The 24,969-nt window shown below is 37.7% G+C and overlaps 1 protein-coding gene across 1 annotated transcript in view; it reads left to right on the forward strand.

Annotated features, from left to right (window-relative positions):
• The window catches only part of FAR2 (fatty acyl-CoA reductase 2), a 132,414-nt gene that overhangs the window by 47,582 nt on the left and 59,863 nt on the right, over nucleotides 1-24,969 (forward strand). The window lies entirely within an intron of this gene.

Genomic DNA, 24,969 nt, shown 5'->3' on the forward strand with positions numbered 1-24,969 from the left:
TATTTTGGTAGGTATGTAGAGAAAGAATAGCCAAGCGATGCCAAAAGATACAGAGCAGGCTCTGAAGAAAAGGAGGCCAATGAAATGGAGAAAAAGCCCCATATGATTCTTTAAATCTGAATGAAATAATGATACTGGCCAAATGCAAAGGATCTCACATAGAGGGGAGAACACAAGGCATCCTTAGGCCTAAAAGGGTCTCAGAGATCCGTGAAATTCTTATAAATCTCAGTCTCTAGGAAATAACAGCTATGCCACATAGCTGAACATTCAAGGAGGCTGTAAATAGAGAGTTAGAGTTCTAGAACTTACTGATTCTTATTTTGATTTGTCTTTTAAAAAACTGTCTTTTATTTTTCTGACTTGTGGCTACTAAATGTCCATTATGAAAAGCTTATTTTAAAAAAACTCAGTTCTCTTTGCTTTGATTAGAGCCCAGGGATGGTATCTTAATGATAGCATCTTCTGGAAGTAGAAGCTTAATAAAGATGCAGTTTCTTGTACGGTGCTTCCTTTAAATTTACACTTTGATACTTGGCATCACTGGGAAGCATGATTTATGAAAGCACATTCTTACCCAATGAGAACAGTCCCACACCACCTGTTTGCCTGACTTGTTTCCCAAGAACTGGGGGAGAATCACCAAAGGATCCAGCAGTCCTCACCCTTGTGCAAAATTGGACCAAGGGCTTTTCTTTCATCATGTTTGAGTCTTGGATCCCAGTAACTTTTACAGCTTACTTGGACTCTTGCAGATTGTCGCAGTGTTCCTATAAGGAATGAGACTCGGAGCATTAAGACACTATATTCAAAAAGTGACACCTAAGTTTACCTAACACAGATTCTTGCCTCATCAAAACTAAGACTGATTGAGAAACTGTGCTGAATGTCATAAACATTGGTTTGTATTCAACTTGGCATGAGGGGTCAGACCCTGAGAGCTGCACCAACCGCATGGCACTGCGGGGCACACAGCTCTCCTACAAAACTCGTCTTTGGCTGCATGGATTAAATAATGGTTTGGCCTTGCTTTGGTGTCTTTGACCCCTTTCAGGCAGTCAACATATTTCTTGACCCCTAACTAAATGGAAAATACAGTGGGATTCAACTCTCTTTGTTTCCACCTCTAATTGAGGGATTAAGACGCACAGACCTTTAAGGAAGGGAGAGAACAGTAAAAATGCTAAATAAGAATAAAAGAAGATCGTAACATGAAATGACATAAGGGAATTCATTATTATGTGCAAAGGACTGACACAAACTGTAGCTGAGGGGATCGGTAGAGGGAGGAGATGTGCCTGGATCCCAGGGTAGCCCGAGCAGGTTCATAGATGAAGTCAGATTTGATTTGGGCCTTGAATAGGCCAGTAGTTCTCAACCTTTCCTGGTCAGGAAGGCTGTCTGGGGAGGTTCCCAAACTTTCCTGGATGTACAGGCCATCTGGAGAGGTTTTTAAAGAAGGCCAAGTGACAGATCCAGGACAGGTGTGAAAGAGGAGAGAGGGTGCTACGAGAAGGAAAAGAAGTTTGAAGAAACAAGGCTTGTTTGGTTGCAATAAAAAAAGTTCGTGTAGGAGGAGAAAAAAGAGAGAAGGCAGAAAAGTCAGGTTTCATCTGATTTTTAAATAACCTTGTGTGCCAGGCCAAGGAACTTTGGAAACATATTTGGCCTAAGATAATGGGGTATATTTAGCCTCAACACCTGACTTTCACAGCTGGAGAAGGATGTTAGAATTCCTCTGTATCACATAACTCCTCGCTTCCCACTTCCACTCCCTGCTTGGAAGCTTAAGTTTGAGAGGAATTAAGTGTATATACGTGCTAACACTTCAGCACTTTCTCGTTCTCTCAGATACAGGATTCCGGCTGTCACTATGGGGATGTGGTGATTCATACAGAAGTACTGCTGTGTGGGATTCCCCTGAGTAGCAGCCAGCAGGAGGCACCCCTGAGGCAGCAAAGCTAGCGTCCCCAACAGGGTAACCACACTGTGCTTTCATCCTGTTTACCTAGGATAAGGGGACTCTGCACTGATACTTCCTGAATAACACAGATGCGGATGATAGCTAGCTAGCTCGCTAGCTAGAGATTTTTTTTAAAGAAAGCCACCTAACGTGAAGGAAATGGTTAGTTTCCAGCTGGCATTTAATAAGATTCTTTGCAAATAAAATTCTATTCGATCTTAAGAGAAGATAAATTTTATACCACTGAATGAATTATTCAGAAACTTGAACACAGCACATTAACCATAAATCTCTGCTTATACATATAACTTAAAAGACAATTTTAAGTAAGTTTGTGTTTTAGCATTAAATATATTGCCTCAAAACTGGCTAGAAGCTTAGCATTTTTTGGATGAACAAGAGCTTTGGACAGGTTTATGGTGTATATAGGGGAAAACACACACATACACACACACACATATCCTGGAAGCAACTGAAATCCTCCTCCTATGCTTCTTCCTCTGAATTGAAGTTTAAAGACTATGGGCACTTGTGGTGACCTGTGCCGGATGCTTTGGTTTCTGCCGAAGCACTGAATAGCTGCAGGCTAGACAGGGCAGTCTTTTGCCCAAACCTCAGTGATGTGGGGACTTGAGCCCTGCTACTTGATCCATTGAAATAGGAGAACTAAGACTTATCAGAAACCCAGGTTCTGACTGTGACCTCTACTCTTTGTTTCTATTTTACATTTCTAGCTGCTTTTTCTCTGACCCATGTTTTATCTTTTATACGTAGATTTACTCAGGTGCTTTCTTGTCTTCTTTACTGTCACTTGCAAAGTTATCTGTTTATTCTATTCCACATGCAGCTGACCCCCAAATTTGTGTCCAGCCCTCATCTATTTTCAGATCCCCAAGAAGGATTAATAAAAAAAAAATGACATCTAGGGCTTCCCTGGTGGTGCAGTGGTTGAGAGTCTGCCTGCCGATGCAGGGGACACAGGTTCGTGCCCCGGTCCTGGAAAATCCCACATGCCACGGAGCGGCTGGGCCCTTGAGCCATGGCCACTGAGCTTGCGCGTTCGGAGCCTGTGCTCCGCAACGGGAGAGGCCATAACAGTGAGAGAGGCCCGCATACCAAAAAAAAAAAAAAAAAAGACATCTAGAAAATTTCTGTAAAACAAAGGTAAAGAGAAAAATGTTAAAAAGCAGCCGGAAGGGGGAAAAGTTACGTTCAGGAAAACCACAGTAAGAATAACAACTGACTCCTCAGAAACAATGAATTTATATCCAAGATGGGTACCACTATTACCTACCTTATAGGGCTTGTATGAGAATTAAATGAGTTAATAGTATAAATCACTTAGAATAGTATCTGGCCCAGAGTAAATTCTAAATAAGAGTTTGTTATGTAAAGTAAAAACTACATGGCAGTTGGGACTGTAAATCGTTACAATCTCTCTTGGAAAAAAATTGCCTGAAGCAAATGGGACAATACCAAACATTGTAACTTATGTGGCATTTACTTTCTTCTTCATATTTTTCTATAATCATGCACTACTAATATTACTAAAACAAGACAATTTTGAGGGAAAGTATGCTCCACAGAAACAGGGAATTTGTGTAGTTCACTGCATACCTCAGCACCTAGAAGAGTACCTCCATAACCTGTAAATTAGCTTACACCATGGATATGAGAAAATCTTTTCTTGAAAATAGTTTGTAATATATATGTTGCCACTATGTAGACAAGAAAGAAAAGAGGACAAATAATTAAAGTTTAGGCCCATTTAAATCCTTAAAATTTGAAATCGGGTTATTTACAGAGATATAAATAATTCTGCAAATGCTTATATCTGTAGTGCAGATATCAGCCCTTTAATTTTCAAAAGACCCCAGGGAGGAATATAATAGCATCATTTGGTTCCCTTTTTCCTAAAAGCTTTAGTGTTTCTTATCATTCAGGTACAGAAAACTTCTTTTTCCTTTTGGGGGGTTAAACATTCAAGCCAGATTTAGAAACCTAGAAGTCTGAAATGTTTAGGATCAAATCATTTATTATTATGGTACTTACTACTCATTACAAATCAAGAGAGTTTTAGAGCTAGATGGGTACTTAGAGATCATCATGCCTGCACATTACAAATGAGCAAACTGCGCTCAGGGAGGTTACAGTGCTAACTGGAAACAGAGCTGAGGCTAGAAGCCAGGGCTCTTCTTTAACATTCAAGGTTAGTTTTTAATGGACTCTGGCCTTGGCAATTTTTCTTTAAAGGTCTCCCTTTCTCTATTAGATTATCCTTGGTAATGGATGTCAGGGATAGAGTTAGATCAAGAGCAGTATTCTGTTGGGGAATACAGTGGAAAGCTTAGACTAGTTTCTTCCCATAAATTGAAAGCAATAAGAATCCTATGGGTAAATTTCTTTGAGCATATAGGGAAGATTTTTAATTTGCAGTAATCCTAAAGGGAGGTAGAGTTTGTTCTCATAAATGACTTGCTATATTTCTCTATTCATCTAATGGATAACTTTGACATTAATATGGAGAACTCTACAACTTGAACTTAAAATCAAGGACTTTTTTACTATTTATTAGTACTTCCTTCAGGAAAATGGTGATTTACCTATTAAAAAAGTAAAAACTCATTTATGACTAGTGTAAGTGCACATTTTTTTCTCCATACATCAATATTTCCTTTCTTTAACCTCTGTCCTATCTCCTAATTAGGATTTCTGGAGACTGATATATTTTGAACACTACGTGACTGTTTTCAATTAGAAAAATGCAAATATTCTAACTACTTATTAATTCCATCTCTTCAAAATATATTCAAGCTGAGCCGAAATTTAACTGCCCTAAGTACCCCTTCTATTTTATTTACTTATTTTGGCTTTCCACTCTATCAAATTATTTTAGACACTTTGTTTCTGCTGCATGGTCTACCTCCAGCCAGTTTTCTCCCCTGTCTAGCTCTACAGTCAGGCTAGAAGATATGTAAAAAGAATGATATGTCTGTATATGTCTGTCTTTATTCGGTATAAAGAATGATACATCATTACTGTTACCACCAATATTAGAAAATGAGTTTGTTTTAGGATCAACTTGAGTAGTAACCTTTTATTTTAAATGGGGGGGAAAAAAAACTAGAGATGACACCCAGGGAAGTATTTTAGGTTTTCTATGTTTGCTTTTATTATCTGCCCCTCTTCACCTTCATCACCCAACTGTCATAAGAAAAACCTGTCTCTGATCATCATAAACTCTTTTAATCTATTTGAACTTTTCCCCATTGCCCTGGGTAGAGACTGAATCATAATTCAACCATAGTGATATTTCATTGTTTCCATTGTTAAAGAGAAGTTATCCCGACACTTGTTAAAAATGGCGAGGAAGACTTTATTCCAGAGTCTTGCAGTAGGGGAGAGAGGTTGAACTCAACTCCAAGTACAAACTGGGATGAGTAGGACTTCATAGCTGACGACAGGATGAAGGAGAGGATGGCAGATTACTAAGAGGAGCTTGTTAAGATATTAAGGTGGGGATGAGGAAGGGAACTTAGTTAGATACCAAGGTGGAGGAAAAGGAGCTTGATTGGATCTCAAGAGTGGGGAGGGGCTTCCCTGGTGGCACAGTGGTTGGGAGTCCGCCTGTCGATGCAGGGGGCGCGGGTTCGTGCCCCGGTCCGGGAGGATCCCACATGCCGCGGAGTGGCTGGGCCCGTGAGCCATGGCCGCTGAGCCTGCGCGTCCGGAGCCTGCGCTCCGCAACGTGAGAGGCCACAGCAGTGAGAGGCCCCCGTACCGCAAAAAAAAAAAAAAGAGTGGGGAGGATTCTCAATAAACTGGCTAAGCAGAATTCTTTTCTAAAACTGAGTTCAGCAGGTCAAGGTCGAGACCTGGTCAAGAAGAGGGCTCAGAGGAGCCTGACTTTAGTCAGGCTTGGTCAAGGAGGGAGCCTATGTGACAATAACCTTTCTACATTTGGATTTACCCACTAATAAGGCCCAATTTAGAATGCTACAGATACTGTGCTAGTTCTTTTATATCTCTGGAAAATAAGCTCCATTATCATTCATAATGCTATTATAGATGAGTGGAACCAGTGTCTTCATTAGCACAAAATCTTTTAGCTCAACTGCCCACACACTGACAATTTGTTCCAAATGAAATATAGGAAATCTGATCAACCTCAGAGGATGATGAGAATATTTGTAATATTTACATTGTGCTATTTGCTGGGCACTACCCTGGAATATTTAAGTAAATTAATCAGGTAAACCCTCACTGCAATCTTCTGAGGTAAGTACTATTATTATCCTCATCCCAGGACTGCAGGCAGAGAAACTGAAGCAGTTACAAAACACGTCCAAAGTTACTTAATTAAAATATGTCAGGGTTGCGATTGGAACCTAAGCAACATAACTTTTGAGATGGTGCTCTTAACCGCTGTGCATTCCTGCTCCTGTGAAATCTCTTGCCCTCTCTTTCCCCAAGCAAACACAGAGAACTGGGAGTTGGGTGAAGGGGCAGTGGAAGGATATATATTTGTGGAAGTCCATGTATTTTGGTGCATTCTTCACATTCAGAACCCTTTCTGTCTACCACCTAGTGCAGTGCTTAAGATAGCAGGTCACTGGTAATTTTTATTGCTGGCTGAACGATGACTGAATACATTTCTAGATGATATTCAGTTCCTGATTATCAGTGAGATAATCAAATTTATGCTTCTCAAACTCTGGCACACCGAGGGCTGCAATGGCCACATTTTAGGACAAGAAGGCATTTTCTGCATTTCAAAATACACAGGTGATTGCAGCTGTCCATGGGAGCCCAGCCCACAGTCTTCCAGTGTCTGCTTGGGGTGAGCTGGACCTCAGGCACATGGATATAACAGTGCAAGGAACCTTTCTCTCCTGAGGTTTTAGATCTCCCCTGAAATCTACCATTGCTCTTTAGACCTGATTTAAATTCTTCTGCCACATTTCCTGCTCAAATCTTACTCATACCTTCTTATCCTAGAGAAACCTGAAGCCAGAGAAATAAGACAAAAAGGTAAGAGGAAAACAAGAAATGAACGAAGTCCCAGATGTTGCTAAAGTTATTGGTAGGAGTAACAAGCTAAATGAGTCTTGTGGTGACAGACTGGTTCTTTTATTTCATTTTCACTTTTCTGTGGTCTCCACTCTAGCTCATCAGAACTCATTTATCCTGAGAAATCAATGGCTAATTTCCTGTGAGGTAGAATCAATAAGTCTGCAATGTTCTACATTGCTTAAACTTGAGTACTTGGTTCACCTGGGGCTGTGAAATACGAGTCAAATAATTGTTGCGAGTCATCTAAGCGTTTGAATGAAGAAAAATTGCTTTTCACTATGACTGCATGGTGTGAAATGCTGAACTTTTTGTGGAGGCTAATGGGTGGATGGGGGTGGAGATGGCTTTCCCAGTCTCCGAAATTCAATTCTGGCCTGAGTGTGTGCATTACCAAGTGTCACTTTGGCGCATCTGGTGCAGGTTTATAGTCTAAGAGCTTTCATATGGGGTTCGAACATAAATTACAGTAGCAGGGAGCATGAGAGCTCCAGGAAGGAATATGAGATTTCAGGTGCATTTGATCACTTTATTGAATTTGCCTGGAAAAAATCATTTTAAAAAATTTAATATGCAGACTCAGAGCCGAGGTTATTCATGCCAGCTCATGCCTGACAATAGATTTGTGTGTGTGTGTGTGTGTGTGTGTGTGTGTGTGTGTGTGTTTTCATTAAATAAGCAACTCCAAAGTGCTCAAAAGGCTGCTTGTTCTACTCTGTTGAGTATGGGGGAATTGGACTGGGGCCTTCATTCTATGAACATTTCAACAACATTTTTGCTTCAACTGGCTTCTCCGTGGGACACGTTCAAATTGTATACATACCAAAGTAATGATCTATTAGATTCAAGTGGCGTTTTAAAAGGATATTAATAGTATATTTAAATTGCAAAGTGGAATTAGTACAGTGGTATGAGAGACGTATGATTGTAATGACTAACTGAAGGGTCACCAACTGAGTGCTTAGTTGCCTCGTGTTCTTTTTTGAAGGAAAGGGATATAAAAATAATGTTAATTAAGAAGTAATCAGTTAACTTTGTAAATAAAAAACTTTGGGGCAAGTTTCTTACCCTCTTTGAGCCTCAGTTTTCTCATCTGTAATAATCATGCCTGCCTCAAAGGCTTGTTGTAGGATGAAATGGGATAACACCTGTGGAGCCCTTACCAGAAGGCTTGGCACAGAAAGTCTTAGCTATTGTTATGATTGTTATTGCTATTGTTAGTCAAAGTTCAGGCTGTTAGGACAGCTCCAGTTATATTATACTCTAAACAATTAGCATACATTTTTTCCAGTGGGATAATTGGATGGAGGGGTTCTTGGAATGCTCTATAATAATAATGTCAGTGGGAACTCACATAGGACTCAGGCCTTTCTGGCTACCCAGTAGGAACGTAGGACAAATGCTGAGGTGGAAATTGTAAGATAAGCAGCAAGAGTTAATGAAGGCAATCATACTCTCCCTGGAATGGGGCCATTACAGCTTTGCTCAGCAACCGTCACATTCATGCACTTTCAGGCACCTGAAGGCCTCACCTTATGTCAGCTCCAAAAATAATTGCAGCTTCCCTTATTTCCAAACTGAATACTGTGAGAAGGTGAAGATGTACGTGCTTTACCCTAGAGAATACGTAGTCAAGGGCCTCTTACTAGTTTCATGCAGAAGGAAACAAGCTCTGGAGACAGAGCTCCTGGGCTCAAATCCCTGTTCTTGTCCTATTATCAGACTTGCACAGGTTACTTAAGCTACCTGAGATGAGAGTCCTTATTTGTCACCTCATGTAGTTATTGTAAGGATTATTTGAAAAAAATAATTGCATGGCACGTGGGACATTTTCTGCAACAGTAAGTCTCAATAAATGTTAGTGATCCACTTATTTCTTAGGTTGGATGATATTTGCACTGAGCAGTGTTAAAAAAAAAACTGAGGTATATTAGACTTTTAAGAGTTTATTTGAGCAAAAATCAAGTAGAATGAGGCAGCACCAAAGCATAAGTGATTAGAAGCCCTCCTTTAACTGGCGGGTAGGGGAAAGACTTTGATAGACAGGAGGTGGAAGCAGAGCGAGGAAACATGCTATAGCTTAAGCCATTGCATTATTTGAGAAAGCCTAGTTGGCTGTTTGTCACTGGTTGTCCTTAGGTTTTGCTTTTTTAACTTTGAGGCAATAAGGGCTGAAGTTTTGCTTTGCTTTTGTAAGCTACTAAGCCTTTAAAGCCACCTCAGTCTAATGGCCTCCTTGTTTAGCTCTTTTAACAGATGTTCGAGATCATTCTGGTTTTATTATATGGTTTCCTCTATGAGTTAAGTTGCCTCAGAGTAAGGGAATTGGGAGAAAGGGGAATTAGAAGTCTTATTCTCAAAACCCATAGACAAGCCTCTGGACTTGCTTCATTTATTAATTTAATAGCATAGGATTTGAGAATTGTCTTCAGTATTTAAATGGTTTCTCTTTTCACTTCTAATGGTGAAGGTTCAAAAAGTACTGGGACAAGCTCTTTGTTACTAAAGTAGCTGTAGGGTATCAATTGGCAAAAGTTCATATGCAAATTTTGCTCTGGAAAAAGATTTACAATTTTCCAAATTATTGTGGGAACACAAACATGTTTATGATGGTGAGTTTCTTCTAAAATGAAATTCTAATCCATCCAAAATCATTTAAATTTAGTATTGTGGAATAGAGATATATTTTCTGCCCATCTTTTCAGAGAGTGTGGATATCTGTCTAATTTTCACATTTTTTTCATTCCACCTTGAAATCATTTTAGTCCTAGTCCCATTCTGGTTTTGAGCCAGTGGGTGGAGCCTCTGAATTCCTCTAAACAGATATTTTGAATAATGATACAGAACACTACTAAATTATTTTAGAGAAAAATGACACCATCTGGGAAGACGACAGAGGTAACCAAGCGGAGCTCCATACAAAAAGCATGATGAGGTGGCTTATTTGAAAGAACATAGAACATACTCAATTATTTTTGAAAACTTATTTTACTTAGATCTTTACAAAATAAGATTAGAAAATAAAATTTAAAGCAAACACTACTTTCCCCCTTTATAAAGAGATTATTTTTTCTATCTTGGTGAGGAATGCAAGATCCTTAGAGTGTGGCAGTGCCCAGATTCCTTCAGGGGACCCTATGTGCTGTAATTGTTATAAATTCTGATTTCTGTTGTTTGTCAACAGATTTGGCCTCTTAGTTGCTAAGAGTTGAAGACATTTTGATTGGCAATATTAAAAAGGAGTTAATAGAAAATTTTAAGAAGAGAATTTAAATTAAAGAAAATAGAAACATTTTAATGAGGATCTTTGAAACAAAACATTGTCAATATAAATGGATAATGGTTTATCTATTATCTCCGATACAGTGGTTTCTTATTATCTATTTAACTCCTGAAAATTAACATGCATTCTCCTTTTCATCTTTCTCAGGGCTGATGAGCAATGAATGGATAATTTTAAAGTATGAGTAAGAAGTAGTAGAAATTCTTTCCTAATTGATTCTCTATTGAGCAGATACTCTATGTATTTATAGCATTTGCCCCAAGACTTTCTGCATCATCCTTTTTGTTTTTTTTACCTTTTACACAGGGATATTACAACTGATTGTCTCTAGGCAGTTTTAGCTGGGCGGATTGCTTTATTAAGCAAACAATTTTTCAAAAACACTATGAAATAAGAACTTCTAGTGTCAGCCAAGGAAACATCTGAAAAAGTGGCATTTTCTTGACTGCAGGAAAAAATGTCTTTTCCTAAGAATTTTTATGGTGCATTTAGTTTTCCAGGGAAATTAACATCTGCCCTGTTCTACACTTAACACTAGGACAGAATAATAGCCACAAACTGTGTATATTTCATTGTTATACTTTGCTAAGGTCAATAAAATTGTTTCCATTTTGTTTTCTTTTAGAGTGGGTTTTTCAAACCTCATTACCTTTACTAACCTAATTTATATTCTCCTCAGAAAATATTATAAAAGTTCTACATTTCCAACTTTGATATTGGTTGTTTTGTTTCCAAATGAAACAAAATAGTCAGGATTTTTAGTTTTAAAATATTGGGGTGATATCTGTTTTTTTTTTTTAATTCTGAAAAGTGGCACCCCTTCTCAGGATTACATTTACTTTAAAGGTTTAAATTTTAAACAAGTTATTATTTTTTAAGTATTATAATATCAAAAAACTTTGAGAAACTTGCTATAAAATTTGGTTATTTTTGTAGTGATTCATTCCAATTTCTCTCCATGATATTCTGGCAGAAAATCTTAATCTTTCCTGAAGTGTGGATATCGCTGGCTGGCATCTGCAGCATCTTAGAGTGAAGCTCATAAAAGAATGTCTTTATCTGGAGCAGAAGAAAAACACAGAGACTATTAAGGTTTTCTTTCTTCATTTGCAGAAACTCAGCAATGTTCTTTCTGTAGTTACTTAGTTTTGACATTCTTTGCAGTTAGGTCAACAATGGTTGTTTTTAAAAACGTTTCCACCCATGATTGAATATAATCTAAAGCCCATCTTCCCCACTGCGTACGGCATGCTGAGCTTTCCTCTGTGGTTTACCTGAGTATGATAATTGATATACTTTGTAATTGTAATCTGTTTTTGATTCTTCTAATGATGAGAAATAAAATAAAGTGGGAGGTTCCTGAGAGGTATCTGGCATATTTTTACAGATTCAAATGAAGAACTCAGGTCCAAGTCCTGCAAGTGGTCCAGATGGGCAACACTACTCTAGCAATCCTACTATAAATTCATGTTGTACCTGCTGACAGCTACATCTCTCAAATTAAAGAAAATACAGTGAAAAATAAAGTAGTCCTGAGCAACAAAAAGAAATTGGTTAATGAAGTAAAGATGTCAAAACTTTTAAAAAAATTTTTGAGCCTTTTATTTTATTTATTTACTTTTTAATTGAAGTATAGTTGATTTACAATGTTGTGTTAATTTCAGGTGTACAGCACAGTAATTCTGTCATATTCACACACACACGTATATATATGTATATATTTTTTTCAGATTCTTTTTCCCTTATAGGTTATTACAAAATATTGAGTATAGTTCCCTGTGCTATACAGTAGGTCTTTGTTGATTATCTATTTTATATATAGTAGCATGTATATGTTAATCCCAAACTTCTAATTTATCCCTCCTCCCCTTCCCCCTTTGGTAACCATAAGTTTGTTTTCTGTGGCTGTGTGTCTATTTCTGTTTTGTAAATAAGTTCATTTGTATCATCTTTTTAAAATCCCACATATTAGCGATATCACATGATATTTGTCTTTCTCTGTCTGGCTTACTTCACTTCATATGATAATCTCTAGGTCCATCCATGTTGCTACAGATAGCATTATTTCATTCTTTTTTATGGCTGAGTAGTATTCCATTATATGTATATTTGTGTGTGTGTGTGTGTGTGTGTGTGTATCACATCTTCTTTATCCATTCATCTGTTGATGGATATTTAGGTTGCTTCCATGTCTTTGCTATTGTAAATAGTGCTGCAGTGAACATTGGAGTGCATGTATCTTTTTCAAATTAGAGTTTTCTCAGATATATGCCCAGGAGTGGGATTGCTGGATCATACAGCAACTCTATTTTTAGTTTTTTGAGGAACTTCCATACTGTTTTCCATAGTGGCTGCACCAATTTACATTCCCACCAACAGTGTAAGAGGGTTCCTTTTTCTCCACACCCTCTCCGGAAACTTTTCAAAGAGACCATATTCATTTGTTCATTCATTCATTCAAGAAATCTTTATTGAGTGCCTACCAAGTGTTGAGCTCTGCACTAAATTCTAAGGATACGGTGTTGAGCAGAAGCAAGTAACATTTCTGCCCTCAGGGAGTTTAAAGCCTAGTTGGGGGGCAATTTTAATCAATATATCTTACAGATAAGTGTACAATTACAGCTGTGATAAGTGCTAACAGAGGAAGGTACACAGAAAGAGTTAAATTACAGATTAGATTGAATATGGAAGGTCAGGGAAGACTTTTCAGTGGGGGTGGCAATTGAACTGACATCTGAAGGATGACTGAGGGTCGATAAGACAAAGATGGGCTGGAGAACATGCCAATAAAGTGAACAGCATTCATCACGTGGTCACTCTATGTGTCAGGGCTATTCTTGGTGCTGAGCATACAGCAGTGAACAAAATTAATTCCCTGCCCACCTGGGGCTGACTGGGGACAGAAACAGACTATAAACAGATGTCAAAATAAATATAAATGTTGTCAGGAGGTTATAAGTGTTGTGAAGAAAAATAAAAAGTAAGCTGAATACGGAGTGCAGGTATGGAGGTGAGGTGGATATTTTATAGGGGAGGGTCTGGGGGAAGGTCTCCCTATTAAGCTACCTTGAGCTGAAATGGGAAGGCGAGGCAGCAAGTCACGCAGTTATGGGTGGAGGAGACCTCTCTGCGCAGGGGGAAGAATGAGAGCTGAGGCCTGGGATAGAGCATCCTTGGGCATGTTCTAGGAGCTGAAGGGACTGTGTCTAAATGTGTGGGGTGGGAAGGTGGGTGCAGTGCATTAGATGCCATCAGAGGGGCAATGGGGCCAAATCATTCAGCACCTTTTTTGCGAATGAGAAAGGCAGCCTTTAGAGAGTCTAAGCCTAGGTGTGATAGACCTGACATCCTTTGAGAAGGATCCCTCAAGCTAATCTATAGAGAATAGACTGTTAGTGGAGTGGATTAAGGGTAAGGGAAGCAAGAACCACCTAGAAGCTATTACGATAATGGTTTGAACCAATTTCATACAAACAAAGGTGGTGAGAAGTGGTCAGAACCTGAATATACTTTATAGACAGAGCTGATGGGATTTGCTGAGGATTGGATGTAGAGTGTGGGAAAAAGACAGTCAAGGATGGCCTCAATGTCTTTGCACTGAGCAACACGAAGAATCAAGTTTTTATTTACTGAGATGGAGAAGATTAGGAGAGAAGCAGGTCGGGAGAGGTGGATCAGGGGCTTGTTTTGAGGCATGTTAAGTTAGGGATGCTCTTAGACTTGTGCCAAGTCCTGTGGTGGGTGGAGTTTGACATGTTTGATTAACTGAAAGAAGACAGTGAGTCTGAGCAAAGCTGGTACAAGAGACATATCGTGTGATGTGCTGGTAGGGCAGGCTGCGGTCAAACCACATCAGACCTGGAAGGTCACCTTGGAGATTTCAGCCTGAATGCTAAAAGCAGTGGGAAGACATGAGTTATTTAGGATATTTAAGGGTATCAGATTTTCATTTCCAAACCGAAACTGACTGCAGTGTGGCAAAGTTATTGGAGTTGGGGATTGATGTGGGTTAGATTGAATGCAGGAAAACTTACTAGTAAACACGACAGTCCCGAAAAGATGTTGTGGTAGCTTAGGTCATGTGGTGATGGTGGACGTGGAAAGGCAGGCGATTAGACAAATTCAGAAGACAACTGTCAGGTCTGGGTAACGAGTGCCCATGGAGGTGAGAGAGAAGGAAGTGTCAAAGCCTTCAGGCTTATGCAATAGGATGGACAGTGATTTAATTCAAGAATACAGGACAAACCGGAATAAGAGCCAGTCTTTAAGGGAAAGATCATAAGATTAAGGTGCCTTTGTGATATTCAAGTGGAAATGTCAAGTAAGCTGTTGTGTACCGTGTTTGAATCTCAAGGATGGGGTCTAGGCAGGAAAGATTAATTTGTAAGAGATATTCCAAAGCTGAAAGGAAGGATAGTTTTGAGTGCGGCAGATTGATATGCAAGAGAGGGAAGGGATAATCAATCATATAGCTCTCAGAGAAGACTGGAGGAGATGAAACCCAAATGCAAATAGAGAGATGAGCCCCATATAGGAAGAGAGGCGGCTTTTCCCTCTATTGACAAGGATGGGCACAGATACAAGAAGATTTATTTGTGTGCTTCATTCACTCGACAAATATACATTGTGCACCTATCATGTGCCATGCACAGCTCAAATTGCTGGCGATACAGAAATAAAAAAGAAACAACCTTCCCCATCAAGGATCTCTCAGTCAAATAAGAGAGATTACACAGTACAGCAACAGAAGAGAGTTTATGAGAGCCATGGGAGTACTGCCATGGTTGGATATACACCCTGGCACTTTGGGGACACAGATTTTTTCACAAGTCAGAGAAGAGCTGGGTATGATATTATGACCTATGATGCTGTAAAAAGGCATATCTTGAGGGGGTTTAGAACCTGAATCCAAGAATTCAGATTTTGCAATTTATCCCTGGGAAGAGACAAATGCTGTTTCCAATACAAGGCATGGGTCCCAGGATTGAACTAATTGTTTGCAATTCTAGGCTAAGATTTCTTCAAAGACATTATCTCATCAAATTTCTCATTGAAAACTAGAGGAAAGGACTCAGACTGTTCATGTCATCAAGCTTCCAACAATTCCAGCGGTCTACACTGACCTTGAACCAGCTTCAACCTGGTCCCATCCTTTTCACCCTTGGCTAACATCCAAATTGCAAACCTTTCCAGTCATCTGTCCTTTCCCAAACTCTCATCAGGTTCCCTTGTGCTTTCTTCCCTTCCTCATAGTCTTTTCTCTCCCCTGCATCACTCCACCCTAACCTTTCCAATAATGTTTGTGGAGGCCCTCTACATCTTTACTGAACTTTGGATATGCAATTAGGAGCTATCTCAAATACTTTGTTCATTCTTTCCCATCATCAGAAGGATGTTCAGCATTCTTTTAAGTCCTAAACATTATACCTCCAGACATCTTTTAAGGCTTCATTTCCATCCCTAATCAGACTAGACTACATAATTTTTAACCATTGTCCTAAACCGTTTTCTTAAACCATACACTCCATTCTCTTGCTATCTTCCATACTTTACCTCCAAAATCCAAGTCCTGGAAGAATTCTAATGTCCACCTTCTTTGCACCTGTTCATGCACCACCAGGCACAGCTGTGGAAAATTGTACATGTGTGTAGATTGATGCCAGTAATTATCTCCTAATTTTGGCTAGACCCTCATTCTTACTTAGCAGTACTCTGCCTGCCCTGATCATCTCCTCAAAATTCTTATAACAGCTCCTTCACTTCTTTACCATCCTCCTCAAACCCTCTAACCCACAATTTTCCATGCCATTTTCAGCTCATGACTTCCCTTCCTATTTCAAAAGGAAACGGAAGCCTTAAAATAGGAACTCTGTCAATTTATCCTTTCAGGAGGATACCTGCATGCATTTATCTATATTTATACCAAATTAGTATATGTCTCACCTCCTGCCAAAAGTTAACTCTTGAACTTGGCTCTGGATTGCGTTTGCAATTCTCTCATCTCACTGGGATTTCTCTATCAAAGTGCTACAGTATTTTAGGCAGTAGGAAAGACGTTTATAGAGAAGCTGGGTAAGATTAGTAGACTAGAATGAAAATAAAGATCCTGAGTCAGGATGACAGGTGTTGGAATTTTTAAAGTGCAAATTAGAATATCTCATCATACTTTCCCTGTAGTACGTGATGGGGATGCAATTTTAGCAGTTTTGCGTGTTGTGGAAATGCACCTTTATGCACCTCTCAGTATTTTTCCATAAGACTCATCCACTTGAAAACTGACTATTACTGAGTCACTTCCTCCAGTAAGTCCTGAAGTGTGTGGTCAAACAAGAGTATATACACTGAGGAGTCTAACAATTGTAAGAAAATAAATCTATAATCAATATGCTTTTACTAATGGTTGGGCTTTTTCTCTTGGAATAAATCTGGAAGCCATGCCAGAACCTTTCACTACTTGTTACCTTTTCTGAGTGTGCCCTGGCTCAGGTACCAGACGGTTCCCCCAGCATCACTGGTTACCTGCAATGGGCCAAGCATTGTGCTATCCCGGCGGCTGTGTCCAGCCCTGGGGGAAAAAATGTGGGGGGTGATGGGAGCAAATAAGACAAGGGTTATATTTTTGTCAGGAAATAAAGTGCTGCTAGCCAAATACCATGTTGCTTCTCCAATAATTTCAGTGAATTCTAGGTTGAGTTAAAAAAAAAAAAAAGGAAGTCTTCTCTTGTGGAATCAGTCAGCTGACTGAGAGAGACAACTAGTAGAGCAGATGTGCTTTTGTTACCAAAGCTCTAATGTTCAAAAAGAATTGCCCTTAACCTCTTGAAATACCAAATTACACCCTGAACTAAAAAAAAAAAAGCAACCAGCGCGTAGCTAAGAAGAAGAGGGATATTGCCTCCTTTCATAAATTTGAGTCTTAGTTTCTGGTTTGGGAAGCAACAAATCAAAGATGCCCAAACTTTTGAAACAAGAAAACCAGAGCAACAGAATATCAGCCATGTTAAACTGGTGATATATTATCATCTTTAGCTTTAACTAAGCTGGTTAGATTGGTCATGATAGAATGAATATATTTCTAACACTTGCTAATTACTAGCTCAATCTAAAATGTAAAGAAACTCTTTTTCCTACCTTGTTTTAATGCATTTGTGTAATAAGTTAAAGATAAGGACTTCTGTGCTCATGAACAGAACCAGCAATTCTTTGCAGCTTGAAAATACCTAAAAAGTTCTAAACCCAAACTGGGAAGTATTATTAAATCCACTTTGAGCTAAGTGCAGAAATGGTTGGTATAGTGCCCTCATATAATAGTTTAGACCAGTTCTCAGAATGTGGTCTGCAGACCTCTGAGGTCTCGAAGATACTTTCAGGGATCCACAGGGTCAAAAAATTTAAGATGTTATTTGCCTTTTTTATTGTGCTTACATTTGCACTAATGAAAATACAAATGAAATGTATTAAACTTAGCACGAATCAAGGCAATACCCCAGACTGTACTAATAGTCATTGTATTCAAAGCTTAAAAATAAAATAATGTTTCATTTAAGAATGTCCTTGAAGAAGCAGTTAAAAATAATTATATTTCAATCCTTGCTTACATGTCTTTAATATTTTGTGTGATGAAATGTAAAGTATATAAAGAACTGCTCCCTACCAGAGTTGTTTCCAAGACAAGCACTTGTGTGATTGAGTTGTGAGCTGAACTAGCTGATTTTTTCATGGAATTTTGTTTTATCTGAAAGAATAACTCATAGACAAGCTATGGTTATTCAGATTTGAGTATTTGGCAGACATTCCCTCAAAATAAACTAAGTGAATTTGTCGCTTAGGAAAACAACTGGCAGTGTTTTTGCCAATGAAGAACTTGAAGATTTCAAATGAAAAATAGAGTTTTGTAAGACTTCTATCAGCTTGACAGCTTCCCAGTACTTAAAGACTTTCCTGATAAGATTGACTAGATATTAACAAATATGATTTTTTAATATTATATAATGAAACGTGTTAACATTTGTAAGATCTGTGTAACTCGGTGAATTGTCATTTTCCAGGTGACCAATGCATGATGTTATAAAATTATGCATGAGTAAAAGATCCATCTAGATAGTGAGATAGGCCAATGGATCTTAGTGTAACAGAATCTGAAAAGTTCATTGATATGGTTTTAGATTCCACATTGTACTAAACTTTAAGAAACTATAATTTGCCAAGCTTTTGGTATAATATCAAAACAAAAATCCACAATTATCTAGAAAGGCTTTTAAAATACCCCTCCCTTTCCAACTACATATCTGTGTGAGGCCAGATTTTCTCCATATGTTCAACCAAAATAATACAACAGATTGAATAAAGAAACAGATATGAAAGTCTAGTTGCTTCTACTAAGGCAGATACTAAAGAGGTTTGCAAAAATGTAAAACCGTGCCAATCTTCACAATATAGATTTTTTAATTTTGGAAAATATTAGTCACTATTCAAAGTAGTCACTTTTCAAAAAACATGTTATTTCTGTTAACATTTAATGTGCTTATCATGGTTTTAAATGATAAATAAATATTTTTAAATTTCAGTTTTATTTTCAAATATGTGAAGTATTGGTGGGCATATCCACATAAAGGCTCTTTGGGATATTCAATAATTTTAAGAGTATAAAGAGATCCTGAGACAAAAAAAGTTTGAGAACAAGTGGTTTAGCTGATCCTAGTGAGAGAAGGGCTCTTTTACCTATGCTAAACTATAGCTACAGAGAAACCAATATGTTTTGTGACATTTAATCCCAAGAGAAACGTAACTGGTTTTGTTGTTTATTGATTAAAATATGCTTCACAGATTGCAGCCAAGGCATTTTTAAGGAGATCCAGCATTTCATTAGTCAGAGTTCTTTGGTTGAAGGCAATGGAAATCAACTAAGGCAACTGAATTAGTTTTCTATTGTTGTGTAACAAATTACTCAAAATTTAGCAGCTTAAGACAACATGTAATTATCATCTCACAGTTTCCATGCAGTTTTAGAACCCATAGAACTTGCCACTTATTTTTTAAATTTAATTTTATTTATTTTACATTCAGCAGGTTCTTATTAGTTATCTATTTTATACATAATAGTGTATATATGTCAATCCCAATCTCCCAATTCATCCCACCACCACCCCTGCCACTTTCCCCCCCCTTGGTGTCCGTACATTTGTTCTCTACATCTGTGTCTGTATTTCTGCCTTGCAGACTGGTTCATCTGTACCATTTTTCTATGTTCCACATATATGCGTTACTATACAATATTTGTCTTTCTCTTTCTGACTTACTGCACTATGTATGTATGACAGTCTTTAGATCCATCCACATCTCTACAAATGACCCAATTTTGTTCCTTTTTATGGCTGAGTAGTATTCCATTGTATATATGTACCACATCTTCTTTATCCATTTGTCTGTTGGTGGGCATTTAGGTTGCTACCATGACCTGGCTATTGTAAATAGTGCTGCAATGAACAGTGGGGTGCATGTGTCTTTGTGAAATATGATTTTCTCTGGGTATATGCCCAGTAGTGGGATTGCTGGGTCATATGGTAATTTTATTTTTAGTTTTTTAAGGAACCTCGATAATGGCTGTATCAATTTACATTCCCACCAGCAATGCAAGAGGGTTCCCTTTTCTCCACACCCTCTCCAGCATTTGTTGTTTGTAGATTTTCTGATGATGCCCATTCTAACTGGTGTGAGGTGATACCTCATTGTAGTTTTGATTTGAATTGTTCTAATCATTAGTGATGTTGAGCAGCTTTTCATGTGCTTCTTGGCCATCTGTATGTCTAGGAAGACAGTCACTCTTACAAAGGGATCACTGAGTAGATTAGGCCCACTTCGGATAATCTCCCATTTCACTTAATTAAGGACGTTCATTACACCTTTGTTATATAAGGTAACACAATCATGGGAGTGTAAGCCATTACCGTTGCCATATTTTATTGGTTAGAAGGAAATTACAAGACCTGCCCATTTTCAAGAGGAGGGGACTATAAAGTATGTGGGTCACTGGGGGTCATTTTGGGATTCTGCCTTCCATAGCAATGTAAACAAACAGAGAATTTATTGAAAGTAAATGAGGTAGCCACACAATCAAAAGAGTGGCTGAAAAGCCAGCCTTGGAAAGGGCAAGAAGCCCTTTTCCATTTCCTAAAAGCTATCAATAACTTGCTTTTTGTATCAAGAGGACAAATATTAATTGACTAGACTATCTAGTCAACATGACATTACTAGGTGAATCAACTCCATATTTTCTTAACGTTGTGTTCCTTTACTCAAAGTTTAAAATCCTTTCCCTTGGCTAAGTGGGGCAGAGAGTCTTGAAGGACAGTCCCACAAAGACTATCCACAGTAGAGAAAGAGGTACTGCCCCAAAAGGAGGTTTTGAAAAGTAGAAGGAGAAAAAGGTGCTGGAAGGCCAAGATAAAAACGTCCACGAAAGTCATCAGAACCAAAGATAGCATAACTTTTCAAAGAGCAAAGGCAGAGAAACATTATCCTTCAACAATATATACTCATGATGTAAAATTTGACAAATCTTTTATACTTATAAGCTCAGGTTTTGAAAAGAACTTCTGAATAGATCATTATTATATATCCCCATTGACTTGTTTTTTAATGACACAAAATAGTTTCACATTATAGTTTGACTATTTCATTTATTATTGCTATGAAAGAGGGACAGATAGCTTTCTGTAGCTTTAAACAAAAAGATTATTTAGGAATTATTGCCTCACTATATTAGTTCTTGTCAAACAATGACTAACTAGTTGTCTTGATCTTACTTCCAATATTCCTTTTATCCTATATTTGAGATATCTCCTGCCTCAATTTTCTAGCCATCATCTATTCCATCATTCCAAGAACATCCAAAATTGCCCTTCCTCTATCAAGAAGACAAACGTTCATATTCCTGACTCCAGCTTCCAGCCAGGACACCTCCTAAAATTCACTTTACCACTGCTTATACAAAGTAAAATTTCATATTTTGTCCCAAGTGTCTGGCTGGAATCAACCTTTCCTTAATACGCAAATAACATAAGTTAGCCTCCCATCCCATGCATTTTGAGAAATTTCCACGTATGCCTGGCAGGCTTATATATATTCTCCTGATTACCTTTGATTCTGAATTGCTGCTCCCACTGGATTCTTCATTCCTCTGCTTATTTCTCATCACCTGTTGTGACTGCTCTTTCCATACCACTGCTGATGGCAGACGTGGCTCCCTTTACCAAGAGTACCACTAACATAAATATATAGCAGACACTTCCTTAAGTTATGGGGTAACACAGAGAGATTACAGCACAAAAAGGGAATTTTAAAAAAAATTTTACTTCATTACACTTATTTCACTGCCTCACTAGCCACAGCACAGATTTTTTTTTTTTTTTTTTTTTTTTTTTTGGCCCGGGGGTTTCTCTCTTATCTATCCTGTTCCATTGATCTATATTTCTGTTTTTGTGCCAGTACCATACTGTCTTGATTACTGTAGGTTTGTAGTAGAGTCTGAGGTCTGGGAGCCAGATTCCTCCAGCTCCGTTTTTCTTTCTCAAGATTGCTTTGGCTATTTGGGGTCTTCTGTGTTTCCATACAAATTGTGAATTTTTTTGTTCTAGTTCTGTGATAAATGCCATTGATAGTTTGATAGGGATTGCAATGAATCTGTGGATTGCTTTGGGTAGTGTAGTCATTTTCACTTTGTTGATTCTTCCAATCCAAGAACATGATATATCTCTCCATCTGTTTGTATCATCTTTAATTTCTTTCATCACTGTCTTATAGTTTTCTACATACAGGTCTTGTGTCTCCTTAAGTAGGTTTATTCCTAGGTATTTTATACTTTTTGTTGCAATGGTAAATGGGAGTGTTTCCTTAATTTTTCTTTCAAATTTTCCATCATGAGTGTGTAGGAATGCAAGAGATTTCTGTGCATTAATTTTGTATCCTGCCACTTTACCAAATTCATTGATGAGCTCTAGTAGTTTTCTGGTGGCATCTTTAGGATTCTCTATGTATAGTATCATGTCATCTGCAAACAGTGACAGCTTTACTTCTTTTCTGATTTGGATTACATTGTTTTCTTTTTCTTCTCTGATTGCTGTGGCTAAAACTTCCAAAACTATGTTGAGTAATAGTGGTGAGAGTGGACAACCTTGTCTTGTTCCTGATCTTAGAGGAAATGGTTTAAGTTTTTCACCACTGAGAATGATGTTGGCTGTGCGTTTGTCATATATGGGCTTTATTATGTTGAGGTACGCCTACTTTCATTACCTTCTCTTAAAGACAAATGCCTAAAATCTTTGTTGATGAAATTCGTTGTACATTATCAGAGAAAAATAAGAGTGCTGTTTGTGGCTTATTGTTCTCCTGACATGGAATAACTTCCTATGGAGAGAACTGTGACAGGGACTGCGTTAGCTTTACTTCAGAACTTAGTCCTTCATAAAGGCCTAGCTGCATATTTCCAAGTGCATAGGATATTTACATTTATTCAGATGTTTCCTGTCAATTTATTGACACAGGTTATGATCAGGAACTTCCATTAGGAAATAAGGATTTCCGACTTGCCATTTTATATCAATTTATGTATAATTAACTAACCTTCATATTAACCTTTTTAAAAAATGTAAGTTCCTGCATGGTTCCATTGGTGTATGGCAGTGACTAAGCTTCTGGAATCTCACTACATGAAGTGACTAACTTGATGCTTAGAAAAGACTAACTTTTTTGGACAGGTATAGTTAATGAATACTGTGTCTAATCGTTGACAGTAACAAATTCTGATAACTCTTGTATCTGCAAAAGAACTATGTATTATATATATATATATATATATATATATATATATATGCCATCATATCTTTTGGTGTAAACAATAATCTGTGCTCTGATTTTGTACCAAGTTTTCAGTGTTAGTCTACGAATCAGTTGCCTTTTTGGTGGACTGAGTTCGTGATGTTAAATCAATCTCCTTGTAATCAGGCTTTGTTGTTAAAGATCTTCACACGCTCCAACTATTTTGTTTCCACACAGTTTCCTTGGTTGGATAAAAGGTTGAGATATAGTTGAGTGGACTGGAAAATAGAAATCTCCAACCTTATTTCTAAACTCTGCTTGAATTAATCTGAATATAGTTCTTTTAACCCATGTGAACAGCAGAGGAAATGACTATATCTTGTCAGAAGAAATTAGGACACTTTGATATATAACCCTTTCATGCGAAGCTGATATAATATATTTATTAATCACTGGTATGCTCTTCTACTCTCTGTGCATAGATTTCCACTATATTTTTTAAAGTTCTTTAAATAGTCATTTATTTCAGCTTCTAGTATTGGGAAGCAGGAACACAGAGAAAAAATACTTTGTAAAAGTTTAAGTTATTGATTTGAAAAGATGTGTTTCTATTCTACTTCTTCCAGTATGTGTTTTATGAGTGACCCTGTGAGCTCTGATGTTTTTAATAAATGCAGAGAGAGTCTCTCCATCACAGTTACCTTAGTGCATGCTTGAAGCCTTTGAAGCTCAGACTTCAGCCCTGGCTGGACTGAAGCCATGGTCTGCTGCATCCTACCTGTGTTATCTGCATTCCACTATTATTAGAAATGAGAATTCTCAAGTTAGCAGGTTATTTTTGTCTTGTTTTAAGAAGAAAAACTCTCATAGGGACAACATAGACTTACATTAAAGATGTAAGCTGTGGAAGAAAATAAGATCTGGGATCAGAGCACCTCCATCAAATTCCCTACATCAGCATTTCTCTTACCACCTATATCTGAATCAGTCAGGGTGTTCATTAAAATGCATCTACCTGGGCCCTACCTCAGACTTTCTAAATCAAAATCTCAGGAAAGGAGTTCTAGTAAAGAACAATTTTAGCAAGCTTTCCAATGATTCAAATGCCCACTAGCGTTTGTGAATTAGCCCCTGACTTTTTATTCATTGATTAAGAAGTCAATCAGTCCTTTCAGTGCTGACTCATTTATTTGTTGATTCAACAATATTTATTGAGACACTTTTTATTACAAAGTACTGTGCTAGTTGACTTTTGAGGAATAATACAGTATAAAATACAGCAGCTGCATCAAGTTTTTTACTATATAAGTTGGATGACAAGATATGCTCTCAATATTTGTTAACAAATAAGCACAAGATATTTGGATTCAGGGTCAAAGTAGTATTCATAGTATAGCAACCAGAACAAGAACAATTCTGGTCAGATAACACTTACAGTTCTCTTTTACTTATTACTCTATTTGATTATTAAAACTGTTCTGTGAAGTAAGTAGAATATTATTTAACAGAAGAGGAAATTGAGTCTCAGAGCTGACAAGATTGGAGATTCAGAGTTACATTAACAATTAGCCACGGAACAGACTCCATTTCTAGAATTTCTAGCTCTAGTTCAGTGTTCTCACTGCACCTATGTTGTAACTCGCATACTTTTTGTTACTTAAGCTGAGACAGTTTAGAAATAGAAGAGTTTATCAGTAATGAATACTTAAGTTGAAAATCAGGCAAAAGAAATCATTCAAAATCAAGTAAATAAAACTTCCTGTCAATGTTAATGTTATGTTCAGCTACCAAGCCATAAAGCAAGGATTTTGTTCTTTAAAAATGTGACAGAAGTCCG

The sequence above is a fragment of the Neophocaena asiaeorientalis genome, unplaced genomic scaffold, assembly GCF_003031525.2.
Source record: "Neophocaena asiaeorientalis asiaeorientalis breed wild unplaced genomic scaffold, Neophocaena_asiaeorientalis_V1.1 scaffold150, whole genome shotgun sequence".
Classification (NCBI taxonomy): Eukaryota; Metazoa; Chordata; class Mammalia; order Artiodactyla; family Phocoenidae; genus Neophocaena; species Neophocaena asiaeorientalis.